The sequence below is a fragment of the Rhinatrema bivittatum genome, chromosome 5, assembly GCF_901001135.1.
Source record: "Rhinatrema bivittatum chromosome 5, aRhiBiv1.1, whole genome shotgun sequence".
Classification (NCBI taxonomy): Eukaryota; Metazoa; Chordata; class Amphibia; order Gymnophiona; family Rhinatrematidae; genus Rhinatrema; species Rhinatrema bivittatum.
The window spans coordinates 226,291,665-226,299,282 of record NC_042619.1 but is presented as its reverse complement, the minus strand read 5'-3'; positions in this window follow the sequence as shown (position 1 = coordinate 226,299,282).

The following is a 7,618-nucleotide window of genomic DNA, read 5'->3' as shown; positions in this document are numbered from 1 at the left end:
AAACCTTACCTACCCTCAAAAACATAGTGTCTCTCTCATACTGTCTTGGAGTGTTTATGCCACTATTGTTGGTTTACCCGTCTTTTGAAGCCTTGGGATGTTCTTGCCAGTCTTGCTGCTGATTTGCTCCTCTCATGGTGCCTTTGCTGCGCTGTGATGGACAAGAGCACCAGGGGGTGCACTCCAGTGCGGGACGAAATGTGTGCCCTTGCGGTGAAACGATCTTACCCTGAGCCTCGACCAAACCTGCGAGCTTCCTTGAGAGCACCAACGCAATGGTGGTCTCTGAATGGTCCTCCAACCGTTCCAAGCCCTTTCGGACTGCCACTAGGGAGCGGCGGGAAGCAGCAGGTCGGACAGAGGACAAGGCAGACTAGGACAAGACACAGAACAAGGATTCAGACGATGATTCAAGACAAGCGAAGACTCAGACATTGGAGTAGACGAAGACTCAGGCATTGAGGTAAACTTGAAAAGAGTGCTGCGATGCCACGCGCCCTACACACCCCAGCCAGGATGGTCACAGACCATGTTGGAGGTGAAGCAGCAAGGCTGGCATCGACTCAATTACATTAGAGTTCAGGATGGCAATAGGTACTGAAGAGAAAATCAGGACAGACAATGAAGGTAACCGGCCAAAACTCCAGGTGGCCCCATCCTGAATATGAGCCTCGTGAACCCGGCGTGATCGACATATCAAGAAGGTCAACAGCAGGAGGACAACCCCTCCGACCTGGCGTGGAAGACGCATCATGAAGGTATCCCGAAGTTGCACTTGAAGATGGACCATAGGAGAGGAGCTCCGGAACCCTGAACATGAAGAAGATCAGACGAAAGTGAAGATCCAGAGACGGAACTCAGATGGACGAGGGAAATCTTTGATCCGAGATGAAGGAGATTCCAGATAGAGCACTAACACCCACAGCCGGGGAGGAGGCTGCGGTGGCCAGACCGGCCCTCAGGCTATCCACCGGAACATTGCCCGCCGGGGGCTAGGCGTAGCCAGAGTCCAGAGCATCAAAGGAGGAACATGAGTCTCCAAGGCAAGGATCCAGGACATCCGGAACAGACTCCCCAGACACTCGATGAGAAGCAGCTGGGACAGATGAAGCGGACATCCAGAAGACTCCAGACCCAGGAGGGACAGACAGGAACGTGGGTACCCTCGGCTCCGGAGATGGAGGAATCCCACCAGCGCCCTACACACCCCAGCCGGGGTGGTCACGGACCACTGGGCCACTACAAGCTCTACCAGCCCAGCCGGACTGGTCGCGGACCACGAGGGACGGGAAGACGGAACCTCAGAAACCTCTGGACTGGAACGGAGACATCAGGATAAGGCTGGAACGGAGACATCAGGATACTGAAGACATCACGAAGACAAGAGACCAGGAACGTAGAACATCAAAGTAGTCAGGAACAAGGAATGGGATCCCAAGACAAGGATGCCAGGCAGGAGCTGGAAACGAAGATCCTCAGGAGACCAGCTCCAGGAAGGAAGTTGCTTCTTGCGAAGGCGAGGAAGGAATGACAATGGAAGCCTTTTGTAGGCTGAAGCAGGAAACATGCTGGGAGGAGCTTGCGGGAGGAGTTCCAGGGACTGCACCTTCACTATTCCTTTAAATAGGGAAGAAAGCCGCGGGCCTGCCCCTTAGAAGGAGCTGTATCAGGGGGCAGGACCCTGGACGGCAACCATGCTGCTGCAGACATGCAGAAGTGCCAGAAGAGGGCCTTAGACAGGCCCCGAGGAAGTGGCATTTTTGCGCATAGGCATGTGTCCCCTTATAATTGTGCGCACATGTCTGCCCATTCAAGCTATTTTATAACATGTGTGCATATATGCACGTCTGTTATAATATAGCTGTGGCTCCAGGTGCGGCCGCACACCTGTTTAAAAGTTACCATCTAATTGTTTCAAGCGTTTGTGCATGGTGACTGCCAAGACAAACACAACTGGCAAAAACAAAATGGTTTCAAACCATGGAAGACCTGCTTTTTCTATATGTAGGGATTCCCGCTCCATAATGACTGGAGTCCTATTAGGGCAGGGTTCCTTTCATGTCTTTCATTGGCCCAAGACAACAATAATCCGTTTTCTCCTGAAATCTCCTCTCCAAAATAACCACAAAAATTAGGTCTTAGAGGTGATCCCTAAGGGTGGAAGGGAAACAGAACCAAAAGGTTACTAAGAGCCAAGAGTAACAGAAGTATGAGAGAAATTAAAAAAAAAAAATGCATAGCTTGCTGGGCAGACTGGATGGGCCGTTTGGTCTTCTTCTGCCGTCATTTCTATGTTTCTATGTTTCTATAAGTTTGATCTCCTATCTGACTGTTTATATGATTGATAAACTATTTTACTGAATTTTTTCAATTTCTAGTAACGTCACAGTTTTTAAAGGTTAAACAGTTAGCTTCTCTAAGTATCCTCTTGCGCCTCCAAATTTATCATCATCATCTCTTACTTGTCTCCTCACGTTAACCTTTACGGAGAAAATGTATAATTTGTTAGAAAAATCGTTTTTCAAAGACAGTTGTTTCAAAGGCTCTGTTTTTCATGGTTGCTGCCATCTCTCTGCTGATGTGTTACAATACCACGCTCGCAAAGCAATTGTGCTTCATTGAAGAACTGCAATAATAATTATTCATTACAGCAAGGGCCATGAGAAAAAGTATGGCTTTCACTAGTCTCATTAAATAAAGAAAACAAAATGTGTGGTTTAGGAGGTGGAAAGAGAGTATAAAAGATTTGTAGATGGGTTTCCATAAACTAAAGCTTTGTAAAATTGGATTTTAGCTAGAAATGCACTGAAAGGTTGTGGTTTTGGATCATGATCCCAGGCCTTGATCATTGTCTTGGTATTTCCAGTCAGGAAGAGTTCAGTGGATTTTAATCCAAAATCTGATTTTAAAAAATCTGCTAAGAGTACAGGGGGAAAAAAAATCATAAAAGCTCCCAATATGATTGGATATGTTCTTATTTTAACTTAATTTTCCTGCTTTGTTTTACCTATCTTGCCTAATGGAAAATATCTCGATGATCAGCAGAGTTTAGGTTCATGATCCAAGAGCGTGATCTTTCGTCCCACCTCTAATTAAATTATGCTGCTGTTACAAACAAACAAAAAACAAACAAGCTAATAATGATTCTTTAGTTATTAACTACTGTAAGCCACTGTGAAATTAAGAAAAAATTGTGTTTCAAGTTTTATTTCTTATTTTAGGTCAATAGGCCTATTTTTTGGCAGCATAAATAAATGCTACGATCCTGTGACAGAGTGACATGATCATGCCAGTTCAGTAGCAATTTCAAGTCAAAGTTGAACCAGATGGATTTCTGCCTGGCTGCAGTTGAGTGGAAATTTCAAATTTTCCTCCATTCTGCTGATTTAATTTTCCATAACTGAATCTGGGAAAAAGAATGCAGAGTGGATCCGAAAAATCTGCTTTTAGATCTCTGGAAAATCCAGAGTGAGTCGGGTCGTACCGCCTAAATCTGCTTTGCAATTTTCCAAGCCGATCAACACACCTTCCCAGTTTTTTTTCCCCCGCTGGTGGTTCCTTCAATGATGCAGCAAGTCTGGTTTTCTTTTTTTTGTTAAAGATGTTTGCATGGGCTCAGGATTCTCCAAGGCAAGGAGAATGTAGTGAAAAATCAAGTTAACAGCTGAGGATAACTGTTGCAGAATGTTGGCAGCATGCCGAAAGAAAAGAAGAAGCTCGGGTTTTTTTTACAAGTCTAACAGAAAATTGCCCCACTGCCTTGGAGCCGAAACAGTTCTGTGTGTCAGTATCCTACCAATGGAGTGTTGTGGATACTGACAAAAATATTACTGAAAACATGAAATGTTTCAGTAATCTCTCCCTATGCTGTTCAAAGGCTAAAATAGGAAGGGGAGGAGTTAGAAAGAATGGAGGAATCTTTAAGCATCTCCCTCAAGGAGCAAAAGGGGATCTGATCTCACCAGCTAAGGTTTTGCTGATTAGTGTGCAAAACATTTAGGAAATTTGCAACCCTTTTTGTGATCACCCACAGGAAAAAATAAAACAGCCATTCTCAGACTGGGAAATGATTGTTTGAGCCTGTGTCTTAGTGCCAAATTCAAAAATATCTTTTGAAATAAGTATGACTACACTATTGGGAATAAAGCAAGAAGCAGATGTTATGAACACTGCCCGCGGGTCTTCCCGCAAGCAGGCACTCACCTTTTCTCCCCATGCTACTGTGCCCGACGCGGCCGGCCGGCCGCAGAGGTCGGGCCTGCCTACGCAGCTGGAGCCGCAGACTCGATTGCCTTCGCGGTCTGCAGGCTGCCCATCCTGCTTTGATCTTCACCGCGGCCGGAGCCGCGGACTTCTGCCTGCCATCTTTGCGGCACGGAGCCGCCACCGACGTCCCTTGATCCCTGGAGCTGGAGGCCGCAAGCCCCAGCCTGGATTGGTGGCTGGAGCTGCCCCTGGGGCCTTCTGCAGCAGCTGGAGCCGCTGCCGTCGTCGCGGCCTACCTCTAGGCCCAGCCCTGCTCCTTACGCGTTGACGTCGGTGCAGGACCGCTGTCCACGGTCCTGCACAGCCCTGCTTCCTTCCTCCTAGGCGTGCGGCCGTGCCTCTCTTCTGGATTTAAAGAGCCCACGGCCGGATATGCCCTGGGCCCCACCTAGTGACTGTTTCCTGCTTCAGCCCTATATAAGGGCTGTTCCTGCATTTCCTTGTTGCCTTGCATCGGAGTGTCTTCAGTCCTTGAGGCTCCTGCCTGCTCCGTCAGGTCTTCTTCGTGGAGCTCCTCGTCTCGTCTCGTCTTGTTGTCTCGTCATGCCATGTCTTGATTGCCTGAGGTCCCCGTCCAGGTGTCTTGGTGTCTCATCTCCTGATGTCTTGCTTCCTGGTGTTTTAGCCCTCCTTGGTGTTCGTTCTTGCTCCGGAGCCTTCTGTTCTGCCAGCCGTGGATCTCCGGGTGACGGGTGGCCATCATGGGAGATGCCAGCAGTGGACTGGTGTCCTGTGCTCCTGAGCCATCTTGTCCTGCCAGCCTTTGTGGTGCTTTGGATGACATCAACTTCGTCGTCGAAGTTCTGCCTCGGCTGGATTCTTCCCTGCGCTTGTCCCGCTCTCCGCATGGTCCATGACCAGTCTCCTCAGGCTGTGTAGGGCGCACAGTGGGACAGGATGGTCCGCGACCAGCCCATTGGGTCCGCCCGTGAAGGTGGGATGAGTAGGGCGCCCTGAGAGACAGTGCCAATGTCCACCTGCCCAGCTTCTCATCTCATCTGGACGTTGTCAAGTTCCTCGTCTCATTTCTGATGCTGTTGCATCAGCCCTGGTGTCATGTCTTCAACGCCTTGGTGTCATGTCTTCAACCGCCTTGGTGTCATGTCTTCAACAGCCCTAGTGTCATGTCTTCACTTCAACCCTCATCTGTGATGCCGTCGCATCAACCTTGGTGTCATGTCTTCGTGTCAAGGTCTCCGTCTGTCATCATCCTCAGGCCGGCCTGCTGCTCCATGCCGATCCAAGCAGCAGGTCCGAAAGGGCTCGGAATGGTCAGAGGACCGTTCTCTTACCAACATCATCATGCTGTTGGCGCTGGGAGCTTGCAGGCCCGGCAGAGGGTAAGACTGTGTCTCTGCCATCCTGGGACACGTCGCCAACCCTCGGTTCGATCCTGGATCCATCTGGGGTCGGGCTGAGGCCCAAGGGCACACTAAAACACCCCGTTCTCAACAGCAGAATGTTACATAAGAACATAAGATATATCATACTGGGTCAGAACAAGGGTCCCTCAAGCCCAGCATCCTGTTTCCAACAGTGGTAATCCAAGTCACAAGTACCTGGCAAGTACCCAAACATTAACTAGATCCCATGCTACTAATGCCGACAACAAGCAGTGGCTATTCCCTATTGATTAATAGCAGTTTATGGATTTCTCCTCCAGGAACTTAACCAAACCTTTTTTAAACATAAGAACATAAGAAATTGCCATACTGGGTCAGACCAAGGGCCCATCAAGCCCAGCATCTTGTTTCCAACAGTGGTCAAACCAGGCTACAAGAACCTGGCAAGTACCCAAACACTAAAAAGATCCCAAGCTACTGATGCCAGTAATAGCAGAGGCCATTCCCTAAGTTAACTTGATTAATAGCAGTTAATGGACTTCTCCTCCAAGAACCTATCCAAACCATTTTTAAACCCAGCTACACTAAATGCACTAACCACATCCTCTGGCAACAAATTCCACAGCTTAATTGTGCGATGAGTGAAAAAGAATTTTCTCCGATTAGTTTTAAATGTGCTACATGCTAACTTCATGCAGTGCCCCCTAGTCCTTCTATTATCTGAAAGTGTAAATAACCGATTCACATCTACCCATTTTAGACCTCTCATGATTTTAAAGACCTCTATCATATCCCCTCTCAGCCGTCTCTTCTCCAGGCTGAACAGCCCTAATCTCTTTAGCCTTTCCTCACAGGGAAGCTGTTCCATCCCCTTTATCATTTTGGTTGCCCTTCTCTGTACCTTCTCCAGTGCAACTATATCTTTTTTGAGATGCATTGACCAGAACTGTACACAGTACTTAAGGTGCGGTCTCACCATGGAGCGATACAGAGGCATTATGACATTTTCCGTTTTATTCACCATTCCCTTCTAATAATTCCTAACATTCTGTTTGCTTTTTTGACTGCTGCAGCACACTGAGCTGATGATTTTAATGTATTATACACTATGACACCTAGATCTCTTTCCTGGGAGGTAGCTCCTAATATGGAACCTAACATCATGTAACTACTGCATGGCTTATTTTTCCCTATATGCAACACGTTGCTCTTGTCCACATTAAATTTCATCTGCCATTTGAATGCCAGTCTCACAAGGTTCTCCTGCAATGTATCACAATCTGCTTGTGATTTAACTACTCTGAATAATTTTGTATCATCTGAAAATTTGATAACCTCACTCGTATTCCTTTCCAGATCATTTATAAATATATTGAAAAGCACTGGTCCAAGTACAGATCTCTGAGCACTCCACTGTTTATCCTTTTCCACTGAGAAAACCCAACTATACTAACTGCCTTAACCACATCCTCTGGCAATGAATTTTAGAGCTTAATTGTGCATTGAATGAAAAAGAATGTTCTTCAATTTGTTTTAAATGTTCTACTGACTAACTTCATGGAGTGCCCCCTAGTCCTTATATTATCCGAAAGAGTAAATAACCGTTTCCCATTTACCCGTTTAAGTCCATTCATGATTTTGTAAACCTCTATCATATCCCTCCTCAACCATCTCTTCTCCAAGTTATTTATTTATTTATTTAAGGTTTTTCTAGACCAGGGGTGGGCAGTTCCGGTCCTCGAGGGCCACAAACCAGTCTGGTTTTCAGGATATCCCTAATGAATATGCATGAGAGAAATTTGCACACACTCTGCCTCAGTTGTAAGCAAATCTATGTCATGCATATTCATTAGGATATCCTAAAACCTCGACAGGTTTGTAGCCCTCGAGGACTGGAATTGCCCACCCCTGTTCTAGACCGACATTTGATGTGGAAACATCATATTGGTTTACATATAACAGGAAATGCAGCGTAAAGGCTTTACAATGAACATTATAACTTTAAAACT